Source organism: Puma concolor, chromosome F2 (genome assembly GCF_028749965.1).
Source record: "Puma concolor isolate L17-30 chromosome F2, mPumCon1.1.hap2, whole genome shotgun sequence".
NCBI lineage: Eukaryota > Metazoa > Chordata > Mammalia > Carnivora > Felidae > Puma > Puma concolor.
Window position 1 is genome coordinate 81,347,916 of NC_141684.1, and position 19,395 is coordinate 81,367,310.

Here is a 19,395-nt window from a genome sequence, read left to right on the forward strand (position 1 = left end):
TTCCCTCAAAGAAATTCCATGTGACAATATGACAAAGAACATATTACACATTTCAGGTAAATATTTTATAGATGTGTATATATAACATATGTAATATATTCTCTAGTATATGCATATTATATACAACATTATGTATATAATATATAGCTCTATATATGTAATATAAACATGTTATATATAATATATAACATTACATATGCATACTATATATTCATATTGTATATATTACATATATCCAATTACATAAACAATGTTGTATATAACACACATATGTATACAACGTACACATCATCCATGTAATGTACACACATATAAATGGTATATGATAATACATGTTACAATTCATATCTTTATGTGTTACATCTATGGTATACATATTATATATGTACATAAATCTGCATAAGATAGACACACACACACACACACACACGCACACACACACACACATATAGGTATATATGACCAGGAAAGATAACCATGGGAGGGAAAGGTATTTTTTGCAAGGAAAAGTGCACATAATCAGAGAAGATATCCATGGTGAAGTAAGTCATCCATGACAAGAACAAGAGAGTAACTAAATCAAATACAGGTTAAGGTTATGGGTACCAGCCTCAGAGCACTCATTCCAGAAGAGACTTGCTCACACACACTCTAGTCTCAGAGACTGTTCCATTTATTTCTCTAAGCATATTTGATTTCTATTATGAGCTTATGGAGTCACAAAGAAAGTCAATATCTTGGATATGAATTTTACGTATGTACTTATTCTTTCATGCTGATGCCTCGTCTCTTTCCTGAACAAATTCTAAGCTAAGCAGAGACGAGGTAATGCATATTAGCATCCCTTTCAACTTTCTAGCATTGAGTTGAGGAAGTTACAAACAAGTAACCATCACATGACTGAATGGGAATCATGCAAGGTGGAGTAAAAGTGAATGGGTTCACCTGCCTATTTTGAAACTTAGTACAAAAGTACAATGATAAGACTATGTCGTCCTAGGATGAGCACAGACATCCAGAGCAATGAAAAAAATGGGGTCCAAGAATAAACCCTTACATCAGTGGCCCACTGATTTCCAAGAAAGGTGCCAAGGTCGGTCAATGATGAAAAATAATCTCTTCAACAAATGGTGTCGGGACACCTGCATACCCACATGCAAAAGAATGAAAAAAACAAAAAGCTATATAATTGGAGAAGATATTCTGAATCATATAACTGATAATGTTCTAATGCCCAGAATATAAAAAGAACTCTTACAAGCCATCACCAAAAAGACAAACACTCCACTTAAAAACTAGGCAAAGCAGGGACACCAGGGTGGCTCAGTCGGTTAAGTGCCTGACTCTTGATTTCAGCTCAGGCCATGATCTCACGGTCTGTGAGTTGAGGACCTGCGTGTGGCTCTGCACGGACGGCATGGAGCCTCCTTGGGAGTTTTTCTCTCTCCACCCCTCCCCTGCTTGTTCTCTCTCAAAATAAATGAATAAACGTTAAGAAGACAAAAATAAATAAAAGTTTAAAAACTAGGCAAAGCATTTGTATAGACATTCCTCTAAACAAGACATATAGTTAGCCAATAATCACATGAAACAATGCTCAACATCACTAATCATCAGATAAATGCAAATCAAAACAAGGAGATACCACTGACACCCAGTAGGATGGCTATAATCAAAACCATGGACATGACAAGGGTCAGTAAGGATGTAGAGAAATTGGGTCCTTCACACATTTTTGGTGGGAGTAGAAAATGGTGCAGCTGCTTTGGAAAACAGTTTTGCAGTTTTTCAAAATGTGAATCAAAATGTGAACCATATGATCAGGCAACTTCACTCCTGGTAGGTACATACCCACGAGAAGTGAAAATGTATTTTCACAGAAAAACTTGTAGATGAACATTAATAACTATTCAAAACAGTCTGAAGTGTGGAAACACCAAAATGCCCATCAACTGATGAGACAAACAAAATGTGTATATTCATGCAATAGATTATACATATATGAAAATAGAGTATTCATTCATTCTACAACATGAATGAACTTTAACATTATTATGTGAAAAAGCCCAGATTTTATGGTTCTATTTATATGATATGCCCAGAAGAGGGAAATCCATTCTAAGCTAGAGATGGAAAACACAGCAGGGGTTTGCTAAGGGCTGAGAAGAGAAGAAAAAGGTACAGAGTTTCTTTCTGGGTGATGAAAATATTCTGAAATTAGATAGTGGTGATGGTTTGCACGACCTTGTAAATATACGGAAAACCACTGAGTTATATATTCTAAAAGGCTCAATATTATGTTATGGAAATTGTATTGCAACTTATTTTTTATTCATTATTTTTTTCAGTTTATTTTTTAGAAAGCCATAATGAACAGAGAAATTGTCAGTAAATCTAAAGATGTGCTATTTTTAAAAAAAACGGCAATAATGACTAGTTTGAGACAGTCAGAGACAGTGTATCACTTAATATAGCACGGAACGTCATAATGAAACTGTTATTAACAAATAGTCTCGGTGAAGGATCTAAAGGTGTTTACTGTACTATTCTTTCAACCTTTTCGGAGGATTGAAATTTTTCAAAAAAAAAAGTTTAGAAGAAAAGTAAATGGAATTGCATTAACGTTAAACATCACAGCAGAAACTATACACAAGACTTTAAAAAGGTAGACATAGGGGCGCCTGGGTGGCGCAGTCGGTTAAGCGTCCGACTTCAGCCAGGTCACGATCTCGTGGTTCGTGAGTTCGAGCCCCGCGTCGGGCTCTGGGCTGATGGCTCAGAGCCTGTTTCTGATTCTGTGTCTCCCTCTCTCTCTGCCCCTCCCCCATTCATGCTCTGTCTCTCTCTGTCCCAAAAATAAATAAACGTTGAAAAAAAAAACTTAAAAAGGTAGACGTTCACTCATGCAACAACTATTTTTGAGCACTGACAATATGGTAGGGCAAAGCACCAGGAAATCAGCAGAGAAACTGGATCTTGACAGCTCATTTCTTTTTAGAAGTGAATAATATTCCAATGTCTGTTTATTCCTTTGTCAGTTTATCCACTTAGCTACTGAAATACATCTCGACTGCTTCCAAGTTTTGGCAATTATGAGAAAAGCTGCTATAAACACCCAGGTGCAGGTTTTTGTGTGGACATATGCTTCCGATTCATTGGGTAATACCAAAAAGCACAACTGTTGGGTTGTATGGTCAGATTATGTTCAGATTTGTAAGACACTGCAAAGTGGTCTTCCAAAGAGGTGGTACCATTTTGCTTTCCCACCGGCAATGAGTTAGAGTTCTTTCTGCTCCAAATCCTCACCAGCATTAGGTATTGTCAATGTTTTTGCACTTGGGCTGTTCTAATGGGTACATAGTAGTATCTCGCGTTAATGTGTAATTCCTTAATTGCGTATAATGTTAAACATCTTTTCATAGGCTTTTTGCCATCTGTACCTCTTCTTCGGTGAGGGTCCGTCTAGGTCTTTTGCTAATTTTATTTTATTGGGTTGCTCACTCTTCTATTGTTGAGTTTTAAGAGTTCTTGGGGCGCCTGGGTGGCGCAGTCGGTTAAGCGTCCGACTTCAGCCAGGTCACGATCTCGCGGTCTGTGAGTTCGAGCCCCGCGTCGGGCTCTGGGCTGATGGCTCAGAGCCTGGAGCCTGTTTCCGATTCTGTGTCTCCCTCTCTCTCTGCCCCTCCCCCGTTCATGCTCTGTCTCTCTCTGTCCCAAAAATAAATAAACGTTGAAAAAAAAAAAAAAAATTTAAAAAAAAAAAAAAAAAAAAAAAAAAAGAGTTCTTTATATATTTTGTTAATAGTCCTTTATCAAATATGTCTTTTACAAATAATTTTCTCCCAGTCTGTGGCTTGTCTTCTCATTCCCTTGACATTATCTGTCACAGAGCAGAAGTTTTTCATTTCAGTGAAATCCAACTTCTCAATTACTCAATTATTTTTCTAAGGAATTGTGTCTTCGTATTGGATCTAACAAGTCATCACCATACCTAAGGTCATCTAGATTTTCTTCTTTTTCTTTTTTACAGTTAGAAGTTCTTAACCGAATTCTGGTAAGTTAACACACAGCATAATAGTAGTTTCAGGTGTAGAATGTACTGATTCATCACTTACATACAACACCTAGGACTCATCCCAACCAGTGCCCTGCTTGGTACCCATCACCCATCTAGCCCATCCCCCTGCCTACCTGGCCTCCAGCAACCCTCAGTTTGTTCTCTGTAGTTAAGAGTCTGTTTTGTGGTCTTAGACTTTCGATGTTGTCCTGTGTTTCACCGTTTGTATTTTACATTTAGGTCTAGGATCCATTTTGAGTTACTTCTTAAGAAGGGTATGAGATTTGTGTCTAGATTCATTTTTTACTCATGTGCATGCCTAGTTGCGCCAGCACCATTTATTGAAAAGACTCCAGCGTTTTTAAATTGATTGCTTTTTTAATTGAATGCTACTGATTAAAGACCATGCCTTTGGAATTTTAAACATTCGAAATTTGGTGTGGTTTTGTTATGTGGCACAATATATGGGCAAGTTTTTGTAAATGTATGTGTGAACTTCTAAATAAGGTAAACTGCCAGCAATCTAGATTTGTACACATTATGCAGATTTTTTTATTTATTTTCTTAATTTAATGCATATTTATTTTTGAGAGAGAGAGAGAGACAGAGCGTGAGCAAGGGAGGGAGGGCAGAGAGAGGGAGACAGAATCGGAAGCAGGCTCCAGGCTCTGAGCTGTCAGCACAGAGCCCAACGTGGGGCTCCAGCGCACAAACCGTGAGATCATGACCCGAGCCCAAGTCAGACGCTTAACTGACTGAGCCACCCAGATGCCCCACACATGATGCATATTTTTAAAATCTGCATACCCACATCCTTACTGTTATATGATGTGTGAAACATTATAAAATCAAGTACATATGGCGTTAACTAAAACGCTTTTTAGAAAATCAACAATTGTGTGGGAACATTATTGAATTACTTAAATGTCTGCATTAGTTCTTAGAAAAATACTGCTTTACACCTATTATGTATCAGAAAGTAGTGTTCATAGAGCAAAAGTAACTGGTATAAATTGACCATTCATCAGTGGAAAACCGGAGTTTAAAACAGTATTACTTGTTCAAAATCCTTTGTTTTCTACAGTATATTATCTGCCTTTTTAAAAATATTTTTATTTTTAGAGAGAGAGAGAAAGAGAGAGAGAGAGGGCAGGAAAGAGGGGCAGAGGGAGAGAGAAAGAGAATTTTAAGCCGGCTCCACTCTCAGCGTGGAGTCTGACACAGGGCTTCATCCCATGACCCTGGGATCATGAATGGAGCCAAAATCAAGAGTAGATGCTCAACCGATTGAGCCACCCAGGCACCCCTTACCTGCCTTCCTGATACGCATTATTAACATATCCCGATAAGTATCGAAGTATACTTATAATGAGACATTCTGGCTATCTATTACTATGTAACAAACTACATACAGGTGAATGTTTATAACAATGTACTCATTGTGGCCCCAAATTTGAAACAACCCAAAAGTTCTTCATCCACTAGATAGGCCAACAAACTGGTAGAACAAACCAACCATGGAATACGATTCACCAATTCAAAGGATAAACTTCTGACATATGCACCAACTTGAATGGATCTCAAAGGCATTTTACTGAGTGGAAAAATAAAAGTCAATCTCAAAAGATTATATATTATATGATGGCATTTATATAGCATTCTCAAAATGGCAAAATTCTAGAGAATGGATTAGTGCTGGGTAGGTAAGTGGGGCTTAAGGGTTAGAACAAGGAAGTTCTTTTGTGGTGTTAAAACAGTTGTATATCTTGATTGTGGTGGTGGTTATGTAAATCTATGCATGGTGTAAATAACATAAAACTACACCCAGCAGAAACAAACACACACACATACAAATGGGTTGAGATAAAAATGGGCGAACTCTAAATAAGAGAGTTTGTTTCACGGTAATGTGCAAATGTCCACTGCTGGGACTATGGGGTACTATTTTATAATTATGTAAAAAGTCACCCTGGGGGGAAGCTGGGGAAAAGTTTCACAAGAAACCGACTCTGCAACACCCTTTGAATCTATAATGATGTAAAGAGGAACAGAAAGTTGAAAAAAAGAGACGGTCCGAATACAGCACCGCTGTCCCTCGCTGCATCTATGATGGGCATTCGGTCACAGTTGCTGGAGGGAAGACTTACCACTTGTCTGTTCTCTAGCTTCTTACCCCATGTTGCTCATTTACCCTGCACGATGGTTCCACAGAGAGATCCTCATGAAACATGATTTCATGTTCTTTCCCCATTCTCAGAGTGCCACCACTAATGACGCCATAATGTCTGGTCCCATTTCAACTCAGCCATGCACTCATCTGAGTCTGCCAACCAACCTCAACAATTTTCTGAGGGTCCGTTTCCTAACCTGACAATCTGCCAGTGACTACAGTTCAGGTTGTACCTTGTAATGAGTCTGTGGTTCTGGACATCCCTCCTTGGCCTCATTACACTCTAACCTTCTTGAGGTCCGAGACTGAGCTTAGTCTTTAAAAGGAAACTCTGCTGTATTACTCTGCATGCCGAGGTGGCCTACAAATACTTGTACGAACAGAAACCACTAAATTAGGAGCTGTGCCCTCCTCTACTCATCAGTATTCTGACCACTTCACGGTGAAATTTAGAATTTTGGCAACGCCAACAAAACAAGTGTGGAACACAGATTTTTTTCTAACTATTTTGTTTTCTACAAAGTACATTCACCCTTCTTTATCAAAGACTCAAGAATTTAACGTGGTTGAAATATCGTATCTTCATGTACTAACGTATGAATCCCATTATCTCATTTTACACTTCCATATATTGTAGAAATTTAAGAAAATTGAAGACCGTTCACTTAATCACTTACATAACTAAAGTTTTTACTGTTTTAGCAGAGCTAGTTGATATAGTAAACCCATTCATTAAACTTTAATCTGCCTTGAACTTCCCTTCAAAACATCCCAGAAAATTACAAACCCACCAGTATTCCAGGAACTGGCATATAGCTTGAACAATCGAATACACAGATCTAACGATGTTCTATAATGTCTTGATTCGCTATCATCTGGTAAACATTTATTGCTAATTCACTTTATAACGTGCTTTATTAAAAGTCATTAAAAACGGCAGCTGCATCCCGTAATCATTTCCTAAATATAAAGACTGCATTTATAAATGATCTCCTTGTTCAAAATACTGCCATACAGCTCACAAACTCTTTGTTGGAAGCCAGAAAGCTTTTATTCTTCACAAAAAGAAATGCTAAGTAATTCATCCATTGCCAAACTTTTTTTTTTTTTTTTTTGGCCATGTATCGGCCTTGTTCCAACTGCTCAATTTCCATGTTCGTGAAGAGTAGTTATGATATAGTCTCAGATTGATGCCTGCAACTTTTATGTATTTGAGTTCCATTTTGCTCCTAGGATTCAATATCTTAATGTGTACGCATTCTTGATAAACCTGAAAAGGCTGAGTGATTTGGCTCTTATGCAAATATTCTGGGGCTACACATGGAAGGAAGTGACTGTATTTCGTTTGGAGTTTTGTTAATTCTGTTCAGGAGAAAATAGCCTGTTGGGGGGCTTTACATGTGTATAAAAATAGCATAAGGGATTTCTAAGCTTCATTTAATTGATTATTCTACGATTATACTGTTTTTATATATGTCAAGGCATTTTCACAGAGAACTAAAGTTTGGATATGATTTAAAGAAATTCATTTTCACAAAATTCGCATCGTACGTAATAGAATTGCTTCTTTCTCAAAACAATTTCATTTATTCATAAGCATAACTGGTAAATATTTAGCAGTTTTCAAATTTTTGATAGTATCCCCTAAAATAATGCAGGATACCTGTGATTTATTCAGTAGACGTATGTGTGCATATACTATTTTAAACAGGACCCACAGGTAGGATGAAAAAATCCTTTAAAAAAAATGTTGCCATTTGCTATGCCAGGTGAAATATCAGTGTAACAGAAGATGACCATAACTACTAAAGTAGACACGAATCGCTACAACGATTGGTAAGTTTATGGAGGAATGAGAGAAGGATTATAACCAAAGAGTTGCCTTTAGTAAGCTCATTTGCATTTAAGTCATGGAGATTTACAATTGGCAGGAAAGAAATTATTCCACGTCTCAAATGAGGCCAGGACAAAAAAACAAAAAACAAAACAAAACAAAACAAAAACCCAATGGTCACTACATCAAAAGGAAAGGAGTTGATTACCTCACAGAGAACTTTGTGTAAACCCATAACCAGATCATTCCTTGTGCCCATGGATTGCTAACTAGCCTAACACTGCCAGGTACACAGACACTGGCGCAGGAATTCCATTCAGATAATGGTTGGCAGCATTACCTGCCTTACCTCTCCCCTTTGCCCTCCTCCACATTGATAAACACCTCCTGTCCTCTATGGCTTAGCCTCCCAGAGAATCACTGACTCCATGCCCGACGGTGACTCAAATGTGCCTCATTGATTCAAAGCAAAAGCTCACATTGCCACTCTATACCATTGGATTCCATGGGAGATGAGGGAGTAAATCACCCACTGTTTGGTGGCACATTAACTCCTTCAGGGTTACTGGGGAGTCTTTTAGTGCACTGAAAAGGTAATTTGGTAAATGGCACACTAGTGGTTTAGAAAACTGCCCTCCAGGGGCGCCTGGGTGGCGCAGTCGGTTAAGCGTCCGACTTCAGCTCAGGTCACGATCTCGCGGTCCGTGAGTTCGAGCCCCGCGTCAGGCTCTGGGCTGATGGCTCAGAGCCTGGAGCCTGTTTCCGATTCTGTGTCTCCCTCTCTCTCTGCCCCTCCCCCGTTCATGCTCTGTCTCTCTCTCTGTCCCAAAAATAAATAAACGTTGAAAGAAAAATTAAAAAAAAAAAAAAAAGAAAACTGGCCTCCAAAAAGTGGATAATTTACTCCTTTGGTACTAAGGTAAAGCCGGGCAATTATCTGGGGAATTTGAGTGGCTTGAGAAAGGAATTTGAATATTAGGCAAGAGCAAATATCTTGTTTGCCTGAACTCTTTTGGAAAGTCTAGCCGTTCGGATGGACGTCGCAATACTTCTGTGGTCCTTCTAGGTCATTCAGCTCAATGAGAGATAAAAAGTACAGAGGAGGCTTAGGTCTGAAGATCTCTTGTACCCAATTTCATACTCAGAAATTTCTTTTAGAAAAAATATGTAAATATTACACACCTAAAGCAGAAAGGACCAATAATATAGATACGGATACAAAGGAGGATATAATGAAAAAGACGTTATTATTTGAAATTAATTTCAGCCTTTCAGTAAAGTCAATACTACGTTGCATCATTATTAATGGAGAAAAGTTCATTTTCCAGTAACTGAAACAAAAGAACAATTATTGCATATTTTACATATTTTATGTGATCCCCTAAAATAAGTATTGAAATAATAGGAAAAATAAAAGCTTATAAGTAGATCTCTTCCCAAGTATTATGTGTATCTCTTTTAGATTTACTCTGTAACAAACGATATTTTCTCTCACCAGACCTCCATCACCACAGGCAAGATTTGCAACAAAGTAATGCAACAAAGTATTCACTTTCCCAGAAATGTGGTCTCGCCAGATTTTAATGGGGGTTGTGAACTGGGAGTGAAAAGGTAACTGTATTGCTTCTTATACATTCTTAGCATGAATGTGGTAGCCCTTGGCCTTAGTTTGACCCTTAAGACCTCACACTCTTAAAGGTTATCTGAATCAGTTTTCAAAAACTGTTCTCTCCAAGATGCCCAATGACTGACTTTCGTGTGAACCCAAAGGCACTTGAATCCTTATTACTTTTACTTCCACAGCATCAACAGTGTTAACCAATCAACAGTGTTCTTGAAATGTTATGTATTTTCCCTCACACGTTTCTAAGTATTTTTTTCTAATCCGGTCTCCTATTACTTTTCCATTCCCAAATATGGATGGTTACGTTCATAAACAACTATCTTCCCTTCATTCTCTTAAATAGTTAATATATTTTTGTAGTTTCAGAAATAATCTTTATTGTGATAACTGAGTCTCGTAAGTCAGGTTTTACCCTCTTTCTGAAACAAAGGGTTCCTTCACCTGCCATGTGGCTGTTATACCCTTTCACCACTCCTCTGACGTGTCCCAAGTCGGATGTGACACGGTTCCTTCCAAAGAACAGCATTTTATATTTATATGCTTTAGCATTTTTCTGGTGCGTATTGAATACATTATCTCATATGGTCTCTCCTTCTTGATTCTTCTCTTGTTTATTAGTGGCATCACTCTCATCTGATCATCCAGTTTTAATTGACTCCTTTTTTAACCTTATCCCATTAGGTCACATTCCTATCACCTCCAGTCTGAATTACTGCAACAGAATTAACGCTGGTCCTTCATGACTCCATGATGCTTTGAAATTATGACTTCAAAATGTCATGAGGTGGTCCACAAACCTCCCTATCTATATAAGATTAGGGTCAAGATAATATGGGAGCCCTTCAAGATCCTCAAGAATCTAAACTCCTCCAGTAACTTTGTAAAATGTCAGTAAAATACAGTTGCTGAGTTTTATTTTTATCACAATCTACAGCAAGTGAAGCATGTGTGAGGCGAGATATGCAAGTAACAGGTGCCAGTGCGTCCCCCCAAACCACCTATAGAATGTGGGAAAGTACAAAGTATTAACCAAACCTTAATTGTAAGTTAATCTAGACAGAAGTCTAGAGAATTGATTTAATCTAGAGAAAACTTGCCCTGATCGCAGTTATCTCATTTGCAAAACAGGAATGACAGTCAACCTCACAGGTCTGCCATGACAATCACATGAGACTCCCTAACGGGGATTTAAATAAAAAAAAACAGAAACAAAAAACACTGTAAACATCATACAAAATGCCAGAGAATCATAGTATGAATGGAAATTAAAGGCAAAGGTGAAGTTTCCCGGAACATATCATGTTCTACGAAGATTCGATACAACAATGTCAAGGGACTTTCTTAAAAGGTATTGTCCTAGAAAGAAAACACAAAACGGAAAATAAAAATCAGTTGACTGGGTGGGGAACAGGTAAATCACTTGAAGGATTTATAAGCAGAGAAAATGATGAGCTCGAAGAGAAGAAACGCACAGCCTGTCTGTGAAGTGAATGAATTAGATGAACTACTTATTCTTATTTACCTCAAGTAAATTGAGGTAATTTGTGCCCTATTGTATTAGGGTAATTAGGGTAATTGTGCCCTATCGTATTACTTCTTGGTCATATTGTCTATCATACGTGGCGCAAGATGTAGGCAATTAATCTGCGTTTAGGAGTGTTACTTCTTCAAGATTAAAACCAGACCAGAGAGGGGCGCCTGGGTGGCTCAGTCGGTTAAACGTCTGCCTTCAGCCAGGTCACGATCTCGCGGTCCGTGAGTTCGAGCCCCGCGTCAGGCTCTGGGCCGATGGCTCAGAACCTGGAGCCTGCTTCCGATTCTGTGTCTCCCTCTCTCTCTGCCCCTCCCCTGTTCATGCTCTGTCTCTCTCTGTCCCAAAAATAAATAAACGTTGAAAAAAAAAAAAAAAAACCAGACCAGAGAAAAACAAAGACAAATAGTCTAGTGAAAATGGAGCAGGATTATCATATGATAAATGAGGATATATTATTTAAAACTGCTGGGGAAAAAAAGAAAGAAAAGAAAAACACCGCCAAGGAGAACGCTATCCAGCAAGAAGTACTCTTCCTCGCACTGGTCTCTTCTCTTACACTGTTTGTATGGCCTTTTGACATTACTCACTTCGGAGCAATAAAGTAGAAAGGACACCCGCAAAGCTTTGGTGCACGAATGACACTGAAGGGCACATTGCCTACATTTCAGCTTAAAAGGTTCTTTCTTAGAAAAGCAAGCTCTTGGAGACACAATAGGCCTCGGAGCCCACTTTGGGGGAATATTCTATCAGCACTGGATGGTGAGATGACTTGGAAATGTTTCGTAGGCTGGCCGGTAACACGACAGCGGACAGCTGCTGTTCCTTCTATCCGGTAAGACAGCCCCCCTTTCCTTCCTGAAGAGTGCACTAAAACCTGTGTTGGGGGACAGGAGGAGTGCTTTGCGCTTAAAAGACTACTGTCTGTTACCAATAAATGATTATCTTTCCTTCTCTTCACCTAACAGGTCAGTCAAGGTTAGCATCGGAGTTACTGTTGCTGCTGCGTCCATACGAGAAAAGAAAGATAATAGTAAGAAGAGAGGCTAGAAGAAAATACATTATGGAATACTGTTGACCTATCCCCATTCCTATTTATTCTATAAACTATCTTTCCCCCGCTATATTTTTGACCATCAAAGACATGGACTATCTACTTCATATCAGCCACTCCTCATTATTTGAGATTTATTGCTTGGAAACTTCTACAAGGTATTAAGATGAAGGGTTTTTTTTGTTTTTTTGGTTTTTTGTTTTTTGCCAAGTCATGGTTCATTCTCGTATTTTTAGATAAAAAAACAGAGAGGACTAGTAAAAGACTCCGACTAAGCACGTCGGGTTTAACAAATGCCACTCAACTCAGAAGAGTATGGCTCTGCGGGCTACAGCACAAAATGCACCCTATGTACTGTGAGGCCAGCTTGTGATGCACTTGGTTCTATTAAAAAAAAAAAAAAAAAAAACTCGAAATGTTAAATTAGCTGAAAATGAGGAGACTGCACACAAAACTCTGCTGTCAGTTCCCAGAGTTTGCTCTAATTGAGGAGCATTGAGAGTCAGGAAACTCCTGGGGGGGGGGGGGGGTGGGAGGGGGTGGTATTGCTCTCAGCAGTTTGCTGCAGGCCCTACTGGCCAGCCACACTCAGTAGCTTCCACGCCTGAGCCCCGTAGGCATTGCAAGTTACAATCTACACAAAGAAATGTAGGTTTAGATGTGTCAACGGAGAAAGAAACGGCCTATAGGACAAAGCGTGAAGAAGAGAGCCAGGTAGTGTAAGTATGGTATGCTTTGGAAGACAACACAGGAGATTTGTCTGGAAAAACAGTAAGAGAAAATGGTGGGACGGTCAGAGCCACAGGATGTGGATGGGGAACAAGCTACGTAATAACAAACACCACCAACTTGACCGATTTCCTGCTGGGTGGGGGCAGGGCACTTAGCCCTTCTACATGCCCTATTCCCAACCACGCGAGAGGTGGAAACCTTTCGTTTTACACATGAAAATAGAGACTCAGAGTTTACATCCATTGCCCAAGTTTGTATAGCTAATGAGACTCAATTCCAGGATTCAACTGATTCTAAATGCCATGTACTTTTCACCATAAGGGTACGGGAATGTTTTCAAGAAAAAAGATCTGAGGGAAACAGAAGAAAAGTTTTGAGCTCAGCTACACCTATGGGTTTCTGTGTGTTTGTTTTCTAAGAGACATGATAATGATTTCCCAAAACAATCAAGAAAATGCTGAGCTAGTAAAATAAGATAAAGTGATTAACCCAAGGTCATATAATCAGTTGATGAGAAAATGACATTTGATTCTAGACTTCCTATGTACTCAATGGATGTTTAATGATGTAATTGATACTCTTTGCTTATCAACATTTTAAATTTCTTAATCTCAGAGACTTCCTTATTTCTCATCATGGATCCCTTTGAAAACATTTAAAGAGAATGTATTATTTTTTCAACTGTTTTATATGAATATATAACATTACTGCTAAAATTCTGGTACAATTTGGAAAGACTCGTACATTCTGTGAACTTATTTAGTGAATTTATCAAGTAAGTATTTATTCCTGTAAAAAATTAAATCTTCAGCTCTGAAATGCTGAGTAACTGGTAATATATTTGCTAAATATAAATGTATTTATAACTACTTTACAAACTGTAATTTGTAAAATCTGTGCATGTACATTAAATGTGATGAAGTGACAAAAAATTAACCACTATTCTAATGCATTGATTTGATGACTCTTTTAATTAAAAAAAATACTATTACTTTAGCTTTGCTAATAATTTCAAGACTAAATCTGTGAAAATCTGGAATGATCTTCTGATGCTTTGTATAGAACAATCTTCATAATAATTCAAAGATAAAGATTTTGGTCACATGACATATTTTAATGGCCTTTCATTTCCTGCTTTTTTTTTTTTTTTTCCAATTTCCTTTCTCTGTTGTTAATTTCCTTTTTCCTTTTTGGAAACTGATAACAAATAAAACCAAAAAAAAAAAAAAACTTTACATTCTATCAATAAGTAGGTAATTTTATAATTTTCATCACAATTTAGATTTCTTAAACATACTATCAGAGTATTTTTAGTGATACTACAGAAATCTGTAAAGACTGCATGTTCAAAAAATTACATTAAAAAATTATAGTCACTTTTAAAACTTAATTTAAGGAAAAAAAAAACAAAAACAGCAATGGGATGTTCTTGAGATTTCCTGAGACATTCCCAAGTAGAATCTAAGCTTTGGGCTAATCTTCACAGCATTTCCAGGACATCCCCCTGTATTGGTCCACGTTGTCCACACTTCTCTCCATCCTCGCTAGCCCTAAATCAAATCAAATGCATTCTGATGTATTTTTAGATATTCAGTTGTAAAGTCCATTTAATCCCGTGAGTCTCCTTATTAACTAATAATATCATTCTTCCTTTACAGATCGGAAAATGGTGACACAAAGGTAGCGATTGCTCCATTTAAGGTCAAAATGAAAGTAGTTAAAATGAACTCGAGTGATGCTGACCTAGGCCTGGCTATTTGGTATGAAACATGGTGTTAATTTTGAGTAATAAACATTTTTAAACCAGGCCCTACCTGCATTCTCATATTGATTCAATTAAAAACTGTAAGAAAATTGGTGCTGAATTAACAGGAAATACGATATTCCCTACACCTAAGTTCTTAAATGTAAGACACATGGTGACCATATAGTTAGTAATCAGCAGGGAATTTTTCAATGAATTAAGGAATTAATGCTCTTAACGATTATTTACAATAATTCAAAGATACAGCACTCTAATGTCCAAAATGCTCTCAAAAGCATCATATTGTGACTTTTCAACCTTTCATAGACTAGGCATTCATTCCACAAATATTTATATCCCACATATATAAAGCACTGTACCCTAATTGGTAGGTAAATATCTTCTTTCAGGGAAGAAAAATTAAGTTTCAGTGGGTTGAGTGACTTATCCAAACTCTAATGACAAGCAGTTCAAGGGCCCCGATCTTCTAATTGTCAAACAGCACTTGTTCTGCTACATCATAATGCCTCACATATTTTATGCTGCAACATGTTGGTCTCTTTCAACACACGCCATGTACAACTCATTCTACTAAGCTAAACGGAGAGAATATACCTAAATAAGAGGTCTCTTTCCATTTGAGTGCTATTCTATGACTCACTGTACAGGTTTTTGGGGAGGTGAGATGACTATAGAAATAACTTCTGACTTACAATATGCTTTTCTTCGCCAGTGGCTTCTGCCTTGCTTGTTAGAATTGGATGAATAAGTGACTGTTTGCCTGGAATTTACATTTTTAAGTGGTACAAAAATAAAAATCGATTACCGGGTGCCTTCTTAAGTTCCAATAATAATCATTTCATGCTTCTACATGTTTTGATAAATATGTGTATAACTTGATTCCAGCTCAAGCAAAAATTCCAAAGGCAAACAGGATATTCAAATCCAATATGATCTGATGATATCAATACTTACCTTAGAATATCAAATTAATATTTAGATGGTCTACACCAAAAGTTAACCAAGAAGTAGCTTTATAACATTTTTTTTATTAATTAAAGATTCAGGTCAGAACTCCCTGTTTCATTCTCAACTATTTCTTACTAAAAGAAGAGCAACTGAACACATTCCAGGGCTCATTGTTAATTATCCTCTGTCCTATATACACTTTCCATTTTCCTGATTATGCAATCCTATTTCTTTTTTCTCTTTTGAGTATAAGCAACAGCCAACAGTACTTAGCCCTACCAGCAAAACATCCGCCCTCCTCGGCAACCCCAGGAGAGGGGATGTTGAATTACTCTGTCTGGTACTGGCCAAACCACATGCATTAACAGACCAAAATAATTATCAAAACAGCTTACTTTAATAAGATATGGATGTCCTGGAATAAATTATAGATTGCTCTTTAAAGACAGGTGATTCTGTACAAAAGGAAGATGTGGTTCATTAGCCCATCAACTCTTTTTTTTTTCTTCTTCTATTTTTGGAGGAGAGCGGTTAGATATTAGCATGTAGGCAGGCATTGAGTTCGCCTGCAAAAGCCTATCTCAATGTAATGACATTTCCCCAAAGACAAGGATTGACACGAGCTTCCACGTACCTTGCCCGAACTTGGATGGGTGAGTTAGAGTTATTTATTCCTATGGTTAAATCTCCAAAGGAATTAGGCAAAGGTAACTTATTACTCTGTGCAGTTCAGCCACACATAGGGCAAGCCTGCCCCCTCTACCTCTAAGAAGGTAACTGCGGCCACAAACCCACAGCTATGCTTCCTGGAATACATCTCTGCTTTCTTTTTATGCTCTGCCGACCAGGGGAGTCTCTCTATGTTAATTCATTGATATCCAAAATAAAAGCCTAACAATATTCTATAACTCTCTTAAAACATGATTAGTCATTCTACGTGGTAATTTCACTTCCACATCTCTCAGATTAGGAAAAAAAAAATCTGGTGGTGTTAGGAGAACATTTTTAAGTCTCCTGGGAAGGAATCCAAATCAATGGCACATTTTCTTTTCCTCAGATTATCATTTCTGACCTATATAGGGCAAAATAGCCCCCAAGGAGCTCAGTGACATAGATGCCTCTGTCCCTTTCTGCTAAGCAAGCAGGTTCATGGTAAGCAGTAAGTGACAGTTGAGAATGATTTTTCCTCAGAGTGTAACTGCCACTCTAAGCCAATGGAAAATAAGGGCCCATCGACTCAGCAACAAATCCCATCTTCACTGCCTCAGATGATTTCTGTGTTGAAATTGAGGAGTGTAGGTATGGATACGCATTAGAGGCGTTTTATCATCAGTTATATACGAACTATGAAATTAAAAGAGAAACCTAAAGTTACTATAATTTTTCAAAGGGGCAAACTATTTCCACAGTGTTGCATATGCATATAGCATCACATGTATTTACATGATTGTAAAAGTCCATACTTGTAAGTCAACACTGTCCACTGAACTGAATGTTCTCGTTGGAATTGATCAAGCTCTTAGTGAAATGTCAGGCAGATGCTATAAATTTGTGTAACTGCCTTTACCCAGTGAACCCTTTTTATTAAAGCAGAATGCTTATCAAGGTCACTGTGAAAGATTGTTCTTTTAAAGCTCCAGGGGAAGACTTCAGAAATACAAATCAACAGAAAACAGATTTAATTAACACTTGAAAGTTTATGGTTTGTCAAGAACCTATTGGCCTATCGCTTTTTGGATTTCAGTGGCAAATACATTTTGTAGAATGAAGAAGTCAGAATGCTATCAAACCCCAGCTCTCCTAAAAAGGCACGCTAAAGCTTCTCATTTTCTGCCTCTGGCAGATCTGGTTTGAGCCGGGCGTCTTAAGATTTAAAAGGCTGGAAAGACTATGCTAAGTAAAAATGTGTGTATTTCTTGAGGTAAGATTCTACAGGTGTAAGTATACTTGGGGGTTGGGGTAGAGGGAAGGATCAAGGGTGTCTGTATAAATGTGTTTGTTCTTATACATGGTTTGGCAAATTACGATCATGTAAAATATGATAGAAGAGATGGCTAACCCATCTCTACTTGTAACTTTGAGTCTTGCATACTGTATAACACAGATAAGATCACTTTAAACTGCATGCGTAAGACAAAAAAAAAAAAAAAAAACCCAGCCTTTTACAAAATGCCAGATTATATTAGTTTTGAAAAAAAAAGACACACACAAATTCGAAAACTTATTAGATCAGCACTAAAAAAAAATACCCAACCAAGAGTTTACTATAATCATAAAAGGCAATATATATTATTTTTAATATTCTTGTCACATAAGAGGCTCAGAGAAGTAAAATATCCTATTTAATGAGGCAAGAGGTTTCCTGAGATCACGATGTAGGAACAATCTTTTAAAAATAAAATTATATCCTCCTTAATCCACAAGGCAAGGTAATAGTGTTTATAATCTTTCTGTTACAACCTTTATTTAAAAGATCATCAGCGTTGTAAGTAAATAGAACAGCATTATCACTTACCATCCAAGTAAAGGAATTAGAAGTCTTTCAGTTTCTCTAACGTAGGGATGTGACTAGATCTGGAACCTCCTCTCACAAAGCTGTTTCCAAAACAGTTGCAACCCTCTGGTGAGCATTCTGTTTATATCATGAAGTGTGGGCCTTTGAGCATTCCGACCCCTTCTGCGGAGCCCATGATTTTTCAGAGCCTCTAAGAACTTCAACCTCACTCTTCTGGGTGCATTCCTCCCAGCCCCCTACGGAGAATTATTCTTGAAGTTGTTGCTGGGAGTTTAATCTGCAGAACCAGAGGACTCCTCAGAGCCCTGGATTGTAGTTTAGCAGGTGGATGAGAAAGGTTACTTTTCGTCTATCAAGGAAAGTGGGGGGGAGGGGGACCAGGGGGTATCAGGAGGCACCGCCTTTTAGCTGCGAGGAGCAGGGAGCCCAGATGCCCGTGGCGACGACAGTGGCGGCAAGGGCAGCGCAGGTCCGTCCCTGTTGCTGCAGCCCGGTCCGGAGACGCTGTCCATCCCCTCCGGTGCTGAAGCAGAAGGACCGGGGCCCCCCAGCCCGTCCCCAGATCGCACTTTCCTCCACCAGCGAACGCAAAGGGCTTCCTTGTCTTCGAGTCTCACCTGCTTTCCTCTGGCGCTTTGTATTTTGGTAGGGGTTAACGGTTTCTCCAAAATAATACTCTCAGACTTGTTTGGTGCCAACGTTTCCGGGCATTATCTGACCCTGGAGGTAGGAATCCGTGGGAGATGAGGCCTCTCCTGACTTTTCAGTGGCCCTGAACGAGTTTCCTAATGCTAGAAATGAAAGGAAACGCACGCACAAGCGCGCGCATACACGCGCACGAGGAAGGAGGGGGGAGAGAGAGAGGGAGAGAGGGAGAGAGGGAGGGAGAGAGAGAGAATATGAATAAATATAGATTATGTGCCGTGGAAAATCCAGAGTTTCTTTGGGTCTCTAATTACAGAAAATGGAAAGGGCTGTTTTGGACGACTCCGCAATCTTGATTACCAATGGGGGGGGCAGGGGGAGACCACACTTAAATTCTGAAAAGCCCCATCTGAAATCCCTGGGTTAGACACAGTAAAGAGGTCGTGGGTATTTCTTGAACCTTCCAAGCAGAAATGACAGGTTCGTTAACAACATAAAAGGACAGAGGACGAGAAAAGGG

The 19,395-nt window shown here is 38.4% G+C and overlaps 1 protein-coding gene across 3 annotated transcripts in view; it reads right to left on the bottom strand.

Moving 5' to 3' along the window:
- SNTG1 (syntrophin gamma 1) overlaps positions 1–19,395 on the bottom strand; it is a 902,129-nt gene that overhangs the window by 882,214 nt on the left and 520 nt on the right. For all 3 annotated transcript variants that reach the window (XM_086695809.1, XM_025922739.2, XM_086695810.1), the window contains exon 2: positions 18,231–19,021. The gene's annotated coding sequence lies outside the window, so the exon portion shown is untranslated. The remainder of the gene's footprint in view (positions 1–18,230; positions 19,022–19,395) is intronic.